This window comes from Mesocricetus auratus, unplaced genomic scaffold, assembly GCF_017639785.1.
Source record: "Mesocricetus auratus isolate SY011 unplaced genomic scaffold, BCM_Maur_2.0 Super-Scaffold_100027, whole genome shotgun sequence".
Taxonomy (NCBI): domain Eukaryota; kingdom Metazoa; phylum Chordata; class Mammalia; order Rodentia; family Cricetidae; genus Mesocricetus; species Mesocricetus auratus.
The window spans coordinates 5,343,764-5,358,855 of NW_024429208.1; the positions used below are offsets into that span (position 1 = coordinate 5,343,764).

General features: G+C 52.6%; 1 long non-coding RNA gene across 1 annotated transcript; it reads left to right on the forward strand.

The window, feature by feature from the left end:
- Nucleotides 1–454: 454 nt before the first annotated feature.
- Nucleotides 455–14,375, forward strand: LOC121134283. The gene is made up of 2 exons (XR_005871351.1): nucleotides 455–758; nucleotides 13,277–14,375. It is a non-coding gene; the product is annotated as an uncharacterized LOC121134283 (long non-coding RNA).
- The last annotated feature ends 717 nt before the right edge of the window (nucleotides 14,376–15,092 follow it).

A 15,092-nucleotide genomic window follows, 5' to 3' on the forward strand; every position in this document is an offset into this window, starting at 1 on the left:
TCTGAAAACTTTTAAAAACAAGCAAAAGCAAGAGATGGCTCATTGGTTACAAGCACTCACTGAGGGGCTGGAGCGATGTCTCAGAGACTCTTCCAGAGGTCCTGAGTTCAATTCCCAGCACCCACATGGCAGCTAACAACTGTCTAAAACTCCAGTTCCAGGGAACCTGACACACATGGCAAAAAACCAATGCACATTAAATGGAGAAATCCATAAAAAGAAAAGGGCACTCACCGGGTGCTCTTCCAGAGGACCCCGGTTCAGTTCCCAGGACCCACATGGCAGCTCACACTCATTGGACAGCCCCCTTTGGCCTCTTGGGACATGATACACACCATACATGCAGGGGAAAACACCCAGACAAATAAAAAAAGAAAAGGAGACCAGAGGAAGTGCCTCTGCCCAGAAGCATGTTGGCTCTGGGCTCAAAGGTGACACATTCATTAGCCACACCCACTGCTCTGGGGTATGTTGCCAGCAACCTGTAACTGATGACCCTGGCCAAACTCACGACTAGGTTTGCCTACTGCTTCCTGTGCCAAATGTATCTGGAGAACAGCTGTCACGGCTCCTGGTGGATGGCATGTGCTGGGGACTGGGAAAGGAACCTGCCTTCAGCCAGTTTGTGCTTCTTCAGAAGAGGGAATGCAACCCTCCTACCCGGGCCAGCCTGCCGGCCACTGCCCCTCCGTGGGCACAGTATGCAGTTCCGACCCCGCCCACAAGGTGGCAGCAGGTAGCAACTCCAGGCAAGCAAGGTACAGACCAAAAAGTCCTTCAAAAACAGCTGTTTTATTTCATTGCTTTGTTTCATTAATTGTTTGATTTTGTTTCTTTTATGATTTGTTTTTGAGACAGGGTCTAAAATCCAAGCTGATCTTAAACTTTTTTCTTGCATTCTTTTTTTTTTTGTTTTGTTTTTTGTTTTTTGAGAGGGTCTCTCTATGTAGCCCTGGCTATCCTGAGTCTCACTATGTAGAAAGATCTTTCTGCCCATCTCTGCTTCCTGAGTGCTGGGCTTAAGGGTGTGCATCCCCCCCCACACACATACACCAAGCAGCCTTGCGCTTTTAAATGCTCCTGCCTTCACCTCCCAAGTGCTAATTTCCAGTCCAGGCCAGAAACCACCACACCTGCTTTGTGCTGGTGATGGATCCCAGGTCCCCGTGCACTCTAACGCTCGACGTGCTATCCCAGCCAGGACAGGCTCATTTGTTAGCTACGAACAAGGTGCTGGACGGACGGCCGTGCTCTTGCGACTCCTCTAGAGGACCAGAGTTCGATCCCCAGCACTTACTGTAACTGCACACACACACACACACACACACACACACGTATGCGCATGAAATAGAGATGGATCTGAGAAGATGGAGAGCCAGGTCTGTGGAGGTGATTCTCTCGCTCTACTTTGTGTGGGTTCGGGCATTGAACTCAGGTCACCAGGCTTTCAAGACCAAGGGGGCAAAGGCATTATCTCTTACATCACCCCTTGCCCTAGACGGTGAATCTCTGTAGTCCTCCATAGGTCCTCCCCCATTCACCGTCACAGCGGCGAATGCACACGTGCGCATGCGTGTGGGCGCTCTCAAGTGCATGCATGTAAGGTGTGACAGCATGCCTGTGTTTAAGACTACAGTGTAATGTGTGACTGTTCCTGTAGCTGGCAGTGTGTGAGGCGTGCCCTCGTGACTAAGTCTCGGTAAAAGTGATGTAACTCTGTGTGTGTGTGTGTGTGTGTGTGTGTGTGTGTGTGGTTGTGCAGGTGACTGGCTGTAGGGATGTGGCCCTGTGACTGACTGCTGATGAGTGTGCCTGTGGGGTAGGGGTGGGGTCAGTGGGCTCAGGTGTCGCCAGAGAGGCGGGGAGGAAACTATAAACCTGGGCAATGGCCCCTTATCAGCCAGTCTTTCTGCTGGGTCCAAAGGGCAGAGGGCAAAGTCCATGCAGATAGGCTTGCTGAGAGACAGGGCCATGTGTCCCAGAGGAGGGGGGGTCCTATACTTGGAACCCGAATGGGAAAGCAAGGGCCTTACTGCGTCCCGTTCAGCTCCCAGGTCTGGGCTGTGGGAGAGCTTGCCCAAACAGCCCAAGCGTTTTCTACGGATCAGGCAGGACACTGACCACTCCCAGCTCAGTTTCCACACCTGTCCAATGGTAGGCGACTGTGGCCACCCTCACAGGACCCGTGTACGGCGAGAGGGCAGGAAGGAAGCCTGCTGTGGACAGGGAGCCAGGGGAGGAACCCACTCAGAGCCTGGCGCAGCACTGGTGCCCGTGGCTGGCAGTTTTCTGTCCTCTGCCACCTCAGCCTTCCAAAACCGCTGCCCTCTGACTAGCATGAACTTGCTGTCCCAGGGTGTGGGTGTCCGTAAGCACTAGGCAGCCTGGAGGGGCTGCCATCCTGGTGACCCTGGATGACAACCCTCCCCGGCTCCTGCCAGCTGAGCATCCCCGGCCTCTAAACACTGCAGCTTGAGTTTCACCAGTTTCTGTTTTTGTTGCAAACTGGGCTGCGGAGCTTCGGCTGTCATTAGGGATTATTTTCAAACTACTGCCTACCATCAGGCACTGGCTAGAGTCAACTGGTCACCATGGAATTTCTTTTTTTAGTGTGTCAACAGCTGGGTTGTAGGCAGCTGTCGCGCAGCCAGGGTGGGAAAGACGCCTGCTACACGGAGCTGCCTGGCTCGGATTTCCTGGGTAGACGCTTGCCTGCCTTTCATCTCGCAGCCAGGGAGCTGGAAAACGGCTTCGAGACCACACGGTGTCTCTTGTGTTTAGCTATTCCAACGGCCTCACCTGGGAAGCCCTTTCCTCGCGTCAGAAACCACACGAAAGAGGGCTGTCTGAGTAGCTGGAATGACACTTCACAGCATCCCCCTCGGCTGGCCCCAGAGGTGGTGAGCACAAAGTGCCAAGTCACAGGGGAAGCTGAGAAAGCATCAAAACTCCCGGCTGGCCGCAAGCCACGGTGTGAGTTTCGGTGCTGGTTCTTTCTGAGGCTGGGAGAGGAAGGGGAGGCTGGAGCTGGAAATGAAGGCTCCGGTGGGAACTGAAGGGAGCTGGCCCTTTAAGAGATAAGAGCTGCAAGAGAAAAGGTGTGTGTTGCACACCAGCACACACTTGAGTACTTGCGTGTGATAGGGAAGCAGTTGCCCTGAACAGATCAGGGAATGGAGAAATTCCACACGTTTACTGAGCCTCTCTTATGTGACTGGTGCTTTTCCAGCCACTGAAGCTGGCGAATGAAACAAAATCCTTCTTCTCTGGGACTGTGGAATAGGAATAGAATAATGCGTTCCTGGCGCACGCCTTTAATCCCAGCACTCGGGAGGCAGAGGCAGGTGGATCTCTGTGAGTTCGAGGTCAGCCTGGTCTACAAGAGCGAGTTCCAGGATAGCCTCCAAAGCCAGAGAGAAACCCTGTCTCGAAAAACCGAAAAAAAGAAAGAAAGAAATAATGCTGGGTGGTGAGATGGCTCAGGGGGAAGGTCCTTGTCACCAAGCCTAATGCCTGGGTTCCAGTCCCAGGACTCACAAAGTAGAAGGAGACAATGTAACCCTGCAGCTGTCCCCTCACCATACATGTGCTGTGGCATGCACACACACAGAGACACACATACATGTACACATATCCATGCACACACAGAGACACACATATCCATGCACACACACAGACACACATACATGTACTCATATCCATGCACACACACAGACACACATATATGTATATATATCCATGCACACACACATATACATGTACACATATACACGCATGCACACACACAGACACACATACATGTATACACATCCATGCACACACACAGACACACATATATGTATATATATCCATGCACACACACATATACATGTACACATATCCATGCATGCACACATACAGAGACACACATACATGTATACACATCCATGCACACACACACAGACACACATACATGTACACATATCCATACAGACACACAAGCACACAACCCAGACAGACACATGCACAGACAGAAAGACACATGCACACACACACACACACACACACACACACACACACACACACGTAATTCGGTTTTTAGAATAGTACTAGCTAACACGTAAGAGTTCATGACAAGCCAGGCATGGTGGAGCATGATTTAATCCCTGCACTCCAGAGGCAGAGGCAGGCTGATCTCTGCGTTTGAGGCCAGGCTGATCTACAGAGCAAATTCCAGGCCAGCCAGGGCTTCATAGTGAGACCCTACCTCACAAAAGAACTTTTAAAAGGTGTGTGTAGGGGGTGGGGAGAGATGGCTCTCTGGTCAAGAGCACTCGCAGAGGACCCAGATTTGACTCCCAGCACCCACACGGTGGTTCACAGCTGTCTGTAACTCCAGTGTCAGGTGATCTGATGCCCTTTTCTCCGAGGGCACCAGACACATAAGTCCCTGCAGGTAAAACACACATAAAACAAAACAAGTGAGTCTTAAAAAAAAAGTTCATGACGCCAGGTACCATTTTTATGTTTCCTTTCTGGGATCAAACCTGGATCCCCCAGCTCAGTCACCTTGAGCTCCATTGTTGAGTGGCACCCCAACCAAGGCGCCCCTTAAGTCTCGTTCTCCACCCTCGACACCCAAACTTAAGGTGATGTGTCTTTACGAAGGAGAGAAGGCTTGGAGTGCCAGAATTCACACCCAGACCCTGAGGTGCTCCCCTGTTCCCCCATGGTGCTGCCCTGTTTCACAGGCCTCAAGAGAACAGGGCGGGTCTGGCTGGTCCATGGAGGGAGCAGGGAGCTGGTGTTTTTGGAAGATTAATCTGGGGATGGCATCTGGTCTATTTAGGAGATGAATGTCTGGGGAGAGAGAGGCCTCATGGGACGGGGGAGAGGAGTGAAAACAGATGAGATGACAGAAGACAGGGCAGAGGGACATTCCTTAGGCCATACCCTGGCAGAAGAAGGCTGACAGCTCATGTTTCTCTGCAAAGCATGCCCTCCTCACAGAACCGTGATCCACAGGAGTGTGTGTGTTTGTGTGTGTGTGTGTGTGTGTGTGTGTGTGTTTGAGACAGGTTTTCTTTGTGTAGTCCTGGCTGTTCTGGAACTCGGCCAAACTCACAGAGACCCGTCTGCCTCTGCCTCCTGAGTGTTCAGACTAAAAGCATTCATCACCACTGACTTAACAACAAATTTTGTCTGTTTTTCGAGATAGAGTTTCACTGTGTAGCAGCCTCTGCCTCCCAAGTGCTAGGATTAAAGGCGTGTTCCACCACCGCCCAGCAATAAATTATTTTTTTCAATTAAAACATCTTTTTACATAATTTCTTTGCTTCGTGTGTGTAAGGGTGGAGGTCAGAGGGCAGTTTTTGGGGGTCGATTCTCTCCTCCCGTCCGTCACGTGGGTTCCAGAGATTCAGGCTTGGGGGGGCACTCCTTTGCTGGTTGACCTCCTCCTCTTCTCCCATCTCCCAGTCTCGCTCGCCTGCCTCCCACCTTCCTTCCTTCGAGGCCTAAGGACCAGACCCGGCGGTGGTGGCAGCCTGCAGGACTTGTCTGACCAGAGCATGCTGCCATGAAGACGCCTGCTTCTCAGCAGCCTCTGGCCTGCGGACCTTTACTAAGCCCAGTCCGAGAAGGGAGGCAGGAATTCTGTCGAGAGCGATCAGCCCTATTTTGGAGCCTCCAGCTCCGGGCTAGTCCCAGGCCTCCGCGCACCTACACAGGTGCCGCCCACCGCAGGTCCCCGTCAAGTCTCCTTTTCAGGGGCTGCCCCCAGAGAGGCCTGCGCCTGCCGTGCCATGTGACCTTTTCCCTGACCCTCGAGCTAACCTTGACCTTCCAAAATCAGTGCTGCCTTCAGGCGCACTCAGTAAGGATGCTGGGCAGAGCTCCCACGAGAGCGGGGGACGCGGCAGTGGTGGGAAGGAGTTTCTAGGCTGTCAGCCTGGCAAGTTCTTGAGGGCTGGGAATTCCTGCTGGGAATTTTTCCAATATTCTGACAGCTGTTCCTTCCCTTTCCGTGGTTTTATTATTTTTGTTCAGTTCCAAATCCTCCTTTCGCTTTCAGTATGGCAGCTAGGACTGGTTTGGAGGGTGGGGACCTGGCATGTGCTGTCTCTGGGGCTACGACCTCGGCCAGCAGGGCCTAGGAGGAGACAGGACACTAGAGGAAGCAGGAGTCAGGCAGAGGAAGCGAGGCCTGCTGAGGCCTCCTGTCTTTCTGACACCCCAGACCCTGCTGGCTGCTGTGGACTGGGGACCTGGGGAAGGCCCCTGTCACCTCTGTAGGAGCCAGCAAGATGGATCAGCAGGGCCGGGCGTTGGTGGCGCACGCCTTTAATCCCAGCACTCGGGAGGCAGAGGCAGGCGGATCGCTGTGAGTTCGAGACCAGCCTGGTCTACAAGAGCTAGTTCCAGGACAGTCTCCAAAGCCACAGAGAAACCCTGTCTCGAAAAACCAAAAAAAAAAAAAAAAAAAAAAAAAAAAAGATGGATCAGCAGGCCGGCGCACACCTGGATTCCACACCTGGAAGCCACACGGTGGAAGGACAAGAGCCAACCCCGGTGGTTTGTTCTCCCTCCTCCGCGGAGGAGTTGGAGGAGTTGGCAGAGGAGTTGGGGTACACTCAGACAGACAGGCAGGCACACCAAGCTAACCAACCAACAGACAAATAAGTAAATGGCGATTTTAAAGATTTGGGGCCACTGACACGGCTCAGCGGATAAAGGAACCTAACCCCAAGGCGGACCTGGGCTTGGGTTCCCCAGGACTCACAAGGCGGGAGGGAGAACTGACCCCGGTCCTCACACGCAGGCTCATAAAAGCAAGGAAAATGTAATGAAAAATGTAAATATCTAAGAAACGGCTCATCGACTATGTAAGAGGTCCTTCGTTTAGCCTATTGTTAGACGTGCTGGCTGCTGCCTCACAGGGCGGAAGGGCATAAGAGACAGAAGTTTGAAAGGCACCTGTAGAACAACCTTCTGAGGCGTCACAGTGCCCTGAGCAGCCAGGGTGTGGCAGACACTTGGAGAAACGGCTGTCTTCTAGTAAGGACAGCTTTCTCCTTACGAAAGGAGAGGGGGAGGAGGGAAGAGGGGGAGGAGGGAGGATGGAGGAGGAGCACAGTAAGGAGGGTGAGGAGGGAGGAGGGTGAGGAGGGAGCAGGGGGAGGAGGCAGGGGATGAGGACAGTGAGCAGAGAGTGAGGAGGGGGGAGGGGAGGAGGTGAACCTCTAAGGACCTGAATTTGAGGCTTGGAACCCACTGCCTAGCCAAAAGCGGTTTTCTGACCTCCACACATATCAAGGCACAGTACCATTGCACACATACAATAATAAATGAATTAAATATGTAGTTTCAAAAGCTTACCATGGGGTCAGAGGGGTGGCTCAGCAGTTAAGAACATTGGCTGCTCTTCCAAAGGACCTGGGTTCAATTCCCGGCACCCACATGGCTGCTCACAACTGCCTGTGACTCCAGTTCCAGGGGATCCGACACCTTCACACAGACATACATGAGGCAAAACACATAAAAAGATTAAAAAGTAATACATGCAAAAATAATTTAAAAAGCCTTTGCAGGCTAACCTTGACCCGTGGGACTGGTCTCAAAAAAAAAAAACAAACAACTGGAGGTGGGGATGAATGAATGAATGAATGAATGAATGAAGAATGAATGAATGAAGTCACCCTTGGCTAGGCTATGCCAAGAGGTTCCCAAGCAGATTCAGGCTCCTAATGGAGTCTGAAAAACATCCCTGACCGGCTCAGTCTCCCATCTCCCCAGCCCTGCTTCCCGAAGTCTCAACTCGGGGTCTGGGTCTGGACAGGGCTTGGACCATGTGCCCAGCAACACAGTCCAGGATGGTTTGGTGACATTTTCTGAGGACAGATTTCCTGGGGTGATCCTCAGGGTCAGAACATTCCTGCTTCAAGCTTTTTAACTCACTGGCCAAATGTCCAGGAGCTGCATCAGGGTTGTTACCTCTGCCCTGCACGCTCGTGCCCAGAGTCGTCCTTCTTGGTTTTTTTTGGTTTTATGAGACAGGGTTTCTCTGTATTGTTTTGGAGGCTGTCGGACCAGCCCGGCCTCGAACTCACAGAGATCGCCTGCCTCTGCCTCCCGAGTGCTGGGATTAAAGGCGTGCGCCACTAACACCGGGCTCCCGGAGTCGTCCTTACAGTCAAGGGCTCCCCGTCTTTTCAGACCCGGCCACTGTGACCATGTGTTTGATTGGTTTTGTTCTGTTACGATCCTCTTGGATACCTTAGATTCTCCTACCTACTTTGTCATTTTTCAAAGATGTATTTTATTCACATTATTATTGTTATCACTGAGACAGGGTCTCACCGTGCAGCCCTGGCTGGCCTGAAATTCACTCTGTAGACCAGGCTGGCCTCTAACTCAGAGATCCACCTGCCTCTGCCTCCCCAAGCCACGGAATTGCAAGCATATGCCACCACACGCAGATATGTTTATTATTTGTAATTACACGTGTGTCTCACGGTCTGTGGGTATGTGCACGTGACTGCAGGTGGATTCCCGGGAGCTAGGGTTACAGGTGCCCATGAGCTGCCTGAAGCGGTCACTGGGAGCGGAACTGGGGGCCGGGGCACGGACAGCTTTGTGCCTCAGAGCCATCGCTCCAGCCTCTTGGTTAGGTGCTGTGTTTTTGTGCTGCTCGAGACAGGGTCTCAGTCAGTGGCTACCTTCAAAGTCACTGCGCTGGCAAGGATGGCCTTGAATTTCTGCTTCCGCCTCCCCAGGGCTGCGGCTGTGTCCCGCGCAGTTCACGCTACAGCCCCCACCTTTCCCTGTACGTTTTGAATGCAAAGGTCATTAAACCCGGGAGCTGGGGGAGCAGGCAAGCGGTCCTGCAGTGTGTGCGGGGGGGAGGCAACTGGGGCAGCTTGGAGCTCAGCTGAGGCCTGACTCTGCACAACAGCTGTTTCCTCTGGCTTTGTGGGTGGCAGCTGCTGCCTGCCCACCTCCCTGAACGGGTGGGTGGAGGAGCGTGGGTGGCAGCTGGGAAGAGGAGGACAGATCAAGGACGCAGGGGCACCTGGTGGGGAGGCGGGCGGCGGGCTGGGTGGGTGGGGGGAGAGCGGCGGTGGCTGGGGGTGGGGGGTTGGGGAGGCAAGCTTTGATCACTCAGCTTTGGTTCCCTCAACCATATAGCCTTTTCTTTTCCCTGAAGAAATACCAGGGGCGGGGGACAGGGGGCAGGGGGGAACGGGACAACGACTGGGGGATGGGCAGTCCTCTCTCATCTCTTTCTTTAGATGTCTGCAGAGCTAGCCAGCCACTCCTCCCAGCCAAGCTGACGTTTCTATTGCCCGGGGTCTGCAGGGAGGCTGGTGGGCAGCTGGAGGGGGTGCTGGGATCCGCTCTCAGGAGCATGGGTAGCAGCTGTGTCACATGTTGTTGGGGCACCGATGTCAGCTATGTCAGATGTCAGGCTCTGAGACGAAGCTGTGTTTTCTCCTTGCTTTTCTTTGTTTGCAGCCCTGGCTTGCCTGGCTCTCTCTATGTAGATTAGGCTGGCCTAGAACTCTCTGTGTAGGCCAGGCTGACCTGGAACTCTCTGTGAAGACCAGGCTGGCCTGGAACTCCCTGTGTAGACCAGACTGGCCTGGAACTCACAGAGATCCGCCCACCTCTACTGGGATTAGCAGGATGCCCCACCACACGGCAGCCTGACCTGTTTCTAATACCACTGCTCTTTTGCTTTCTGGGGCTGTGAGGTTTCCCAAGCACCTTCCTGGGGGTCTCCTTTGAGGCTTCCACAGCCTGTGGACTTCGAGGGCTAAGCCTGTGTCTTGCCTCTCTTCCCAGCTGAGACCACTAAGGGGTCCAGGTCACCTCTAATTGAAGATCATCAACCTCTTGGCACCCACTCCCAGATCTCCTCAGGAGTCTGAGACTACCGCCTTCTCAACATTCCTCTGCACCAGGCAGCAGTGAGCAGAGGCTCAGCCCCAGTTACAGCCGTCAGCTAGCAGGGCGGCTTCTCAGCCCAGCTAGGATTTGAACCTGGGCTGTCCAGGGACTCTTCAAGTATGATTGCCTGAGAACATGATTTTGGGGTTCTGTCTTAAATTTTTCTTTTATCAGCCAGCTGTGGTGAGACACACTTGTAATCCCAGCACTGGGGAGGCAGAGGCAGGTGGATCTCTGTGCGTTCAAGACCAGCCTGGTCTACAGAGCGAGTGCTAAGCCAGTCAGGCTGCTTAGTGACATTGTGTCTCAAAAGCTGTTTTGTTTTTTCTTATAATATTTTTTAAAGTTAGTTTTATTTATTACGTGTACACTTTTCTGCCTACATGCCAGTAGAGGACACCAGATTGAATATTAGATTGTTGTGAGCCACCATGTGGTTGCTGGGATTTGAACTCTGGACCTCTAGAAGAGCAGTCAGTGCTCTTAACCTCTGAACCATCTCTCCAGCCCTCTTATAATATTTTATTTGGTGACTTGGAAAGATGGCTCAGTGCTTAATAGCATTTGTTGCCCTTTTGGAAGACCTGGATTTGATTCCCAGCACCCACGGCAGCTTACAGCACCTATAACTCTAGTTCCAGGGGACCAACTCCCTCCTCTGACCTCCATAGGCACCGGACGTGGAGGGATGAACATATACATATTCAAGCAACTTCTCAGAGAACACAGAGAACAAAAACCTGCAGTTTTCACACAGGGTTTCTTTGTGTATTGTTGGCTGTCCTAGATAGAACTTACTCTGTAGACCAGGCTGGCCTCGAACTCACATAGATCCACCTGCCTCTGCCTCCTGAGTGTTGGGATTAAAGGTGTGTGCTGCCACTGCACAGCAATAAATAAAGTTTTTGTTTTTCTTTTTTTGGTTTTTCAAGACAGGGTTTCTCTGTGGCTTAGGAGGCTGTCCTGGAACTCGGTCTGTAGACTAGGGTGGTCTCAAACTCACAGAGATCCACCTGCCTCTACCTCCTGAGTGCTGGGATTAAAAGCATGTGCCACCACTGCCCAACCTCAATAAATAAAGTTTTAAAAATATTTCTTATTTATTTATGGGGAGACCATCTACAGAGTGTGTGTGCGTGTGTGTCTGTCTGTGTGTTGTGTCTGTGTGTGTGTCTGTCTGTGTGTGTGTCTGTGTGTGTGTGTGTAGTGTGTGTGTGGTGTGTATGTGTGTGTCTGTGTGTGTGTGTCTGTGTGTGTGTGTGTCTGTGTGTGTGTGTGTGTGGTATGTGTGTGTGTGTGTGTAGAGTCAGTTCTTTCCTACCTCGTGGGTCCCAGGGATCAAACTCAGGTTTCAGGCTCATGGGAGGCGCCTTTCACCAGCTGAGCCATCTTATTGGCCCACGGGTTTTTATGACGTCCTTTACTTATTCTTTGAGGATTCATGCATCTGTCCGGTACATCTGATCATATTCATTCCAACTCCTCCCTGTCACTTAGTGTCACACACCATTCCCTCAGCACACTTTACACTCTCCCCGTTTCTCCTGGGAATCTACCCAGTTTAGTTGATGCCAACTGCCAGACTGCTGGCGGATCTCACCGGCCTGATCGTGTGCTGCTAGCCACAGCCTCGGGGAGTTTGTGAGCACGCTGGTCGTGTCGTGTGAGGGACACAGCCTCGGGGAGTTTGTGTCGTGTGAGGGACACAGCCTCGGGGAGTTTGTGAGCACGCTGGTCGAGTCATGTCAGGGACACAGTACCCCTCTACCTCTCTCCACCTCTAACATTCTTTCTGCCTCCTCTTCCAAATTGTTCCCCGAACCTTGGGGATTTAGACCAAGGCTGGTTTTGAACTCCTTAAGTAGGAAGAGATGTTTTGGGGATGTTCGAGACAGGATTTCTCTGTGTAGCCCTGAGGAAGAGATTCTTGAACTGTCTTTTTAGTTTACAGATTTACAGGTTTTATGTGTCTGGTCGTTTTGCCTGCCTGTGTGTCTGCACTGCACACTTGCCTGGTGTTCACAGAGGTCAGAAGAGGACATGAACTTCCGGGAAACGGAGTTACACGGACATTTGTGAGCCATCGGGTAGGTGCTGTGAACCGAACCCAGGCGCTCTGCAAAAGCAGCCAGTGCTCTGAGCTCCTGAGCCGTATCTCAGCATTTCTAGAGCCTCCCCCATCAGTCTAGCATGCGTTGTTTGCCTGTGACGTGCACTAAGGGCTGTAGGTCTTCACACTCCACACTTGACTGGAATAGAGCCAGAGAGAGTAGCCAGATTCAGAGACTCCCAGAGGAATGAGCCGGAGACTTGGGGTCCAGGAGGAAAGTACCAGATAGTTCAGGACTCTTTTCTTTTTGGAGACAGTGTTTATGTGTCTCAGGCTGCCTTAGCTCCTATAATGAAGCAGAGGATGGCCTTGAACTTCTGATCCTCCTGCCTCTGCCTCCTTCAGCAAAGCCTTCCGGTGTGCACTACCACAACCGGCGTCTGCGGTCGCTTCTCGACTGCTGGGATTACAGGTATGTGGTGCAGACACGGTTTTATTCTGTACTGCAGATGGAACCCTGGACCTCGTGCAAGTTAAGTGAGCCCTATGTCAACTGAACTACACTCCGCCAAGCACCTCCTTCCTGAGTGGCCTCTACCAGGGTCCAGGAAGACGCAGCCTTGGGGAGGCCCAGACAGCACAGCTGTTTGTCTTGGCACTTGCCAAGCAGGCAGTTGTGAGTGGAGCCGTGGTTAGTTCCTTTGTGTGGTTTAACTGTTGGCCTGGTTTCCCAAGCCTGATTAGGTGTCACTGTGCATGCTACCTCCTCCTGACAGAGTGGCCAAAGCAAGAGTTTCCTTCGCTCAGGCAAGCCGGGGCCTGGGACCAGCCTCCTGTGACTGACTCCTTGTGTGCCTCTTTGAGCCTCAAATCTGAGGAGGCCAGGAGCAAATCTTCCAGGGCCCCGATAGGGACAGAGACTGAATCATTTATTGTATCAGAGAGACATTAAGCGGAAGGATTGTTTAGACACTGGGGTGGGGCACACGAGAGATGTTGGGGTGTCACGGAAGTCCTGAACGCAGGATGCTTTGAGGGGTTCCCAAGGGCAAGAGAAGGGAAGGGAGAACTTGAGGCTGGGTGGGTGAGCTGCCTTCTGGAGAGAGTCAGCGTGGTTCAGCAGGTGCTGGGCTCTGAAGGGGGGGTTGGGAGCAGGGTCAACTGCGGCCCTCTCCAGGACTGCTGCTGGTGTTGCGGTGTTGCTAGGGTTGGGCGAGCGGCTGGGCTGCCCGGGTTCTGCTCAGCCTCTGTCCTCACCTGTGGGCTTACATTCTTGTGTCTCCCTTCTCTACTCTACAGGACCAATCCGGGTGTTGTTGGCCCAGTCGATAAGCCTTTATTGAGCGCCGTGGAGACGCTGAGGAGATAAGAGCACCTGCACTCCCTGAAAATCATAACCACACCGTCTTGTTATCAGAGGCCCTGGCGGCTACCGACCCCAAGAAGCCAATGGAGGAGCTAAGCAGTGAAAAACCGAGAAAGGGACATATTCAGTGTGGCTACATTGGAAAGGTCGACAAATAAAGAGGACCGGAGACCCCCAAATCCACTTTCAGACTGAGGTTGAAGCTTAATAGAGGTGTGTGCAGTCAGGCGGTTCCATTGAGGCGCAGGCCCCAGCGCCATCTGCAGGGCCGCCCATCGTGAACCCAGTGCCATCTGTAGTGCGGTCCATCATGGATCCAGCGCCTTCTGCAGTGCCTTCCATCCGGGCCCCAGCGCCTTCTGCAGTGCCTTCCATCCGGGCCCCAGCGCCTTCTGCAGTGCCTTCCATCCGGGCCCCAGCGCCTTCTGCAGTGCCTTCCATCCGGGCCCCAGCGACATCTGCAGTGCGGTCCATCATGGATCCAGCGTCTGCAGTGCCTTCCATCGTGAACCCAGCGCCATCTGGACTCCAGTCTCTCCCGTGTAGAAACTTCTTCCTGGGGGACATTTCCCCTCTGGCTGGCACCAGACTTCAGCCTTTTTCTTCTCCAAGCATGCGACTCCTGGGGGCCGGGGGGAATTCCAATTCCTCAGACAGTTTATCTCAATAGTCTGATAGCCAAAGGGAGGGGCACAAGTGTCCCTCCAGAGTTTTTATGCTCCTGCCAGGGTGGTTTCCATCTTGCTCCAAGCGCGCCATGCCATGAGCTGACTGTCACAGGTGGGGAGATTGAGACAGAGAGACAATCGTAAGCAACTGATCAGAACACAGAGCTGAGGAGGCCATGGTACCCGGGAGGTAGCAACTCATTCATTCATTCACTCATTCATTCATTCACTCAGGAGCAGTGGCACATGCCTGTACTACCAGCTGCTCTAGAGGCTGGAACAGGAGGATTGCTTGAGTCCAGGAGTTTCAGACAACAGCTTAGACAACAAAACAAGACTCTATCTCTCAAATAAACAAACTTAAGCAAACCTGCAGACTGGTTAAACACACACATTCTACCTGACCCCCGGGAAGGTTCCAGAACGAGGCATTATGCGTTTTGTTTTGTATTGGTTTGTTTTTTCCACACTCAGAAAGCAGGTGCCAATGCTGTGCTATGAAGTCAGGGGAACTGGTTGAAATTGAGGCTGGGTGAGGGTCCAGAATGTGTCATCCAGCTCTGGGAGGTGGGGGCAGGAGGGGCTGTTTACTGTCACCTATATAGTGGATTTGAGGTCAGTCTGGGCTACATAAGACTGTCTCAACAGTACAGCAAGAGGTAAGAAGCAGGGACACGGGATCTGGGGATGACAGGACAACCCTGGATAGATGCCTCTGGGTGAACTGCTTGCCTTGCAAGTGGGAGGACTTCAACTCCAGAACTCAGCTGGGCAAGTGTCCCATGCTTGTGATCTCACAGCTGTGGGAGGTAGAGACAGATTCTTGAGGCTGTCTTGGGTGATATATTATTTATGATTTAATAAAGCTTGTCTGAGGGTTCAGGATGCAAAGCCCAGACACACTAGTTAACTGTAAAAACTAGGCAGTGGTGGCACACACCTTTAATCCCAGGACTCAGGCACAGAGGCAGATGGATCTCTCTGCGTTCAAGGCCACCCTGGCCTACACAAGAATGAATCGGTCTAAAAGAGAATCAGAGCTCATGCCTTTAATCCCAGCCCTAGAGAGGAACATAAAAGA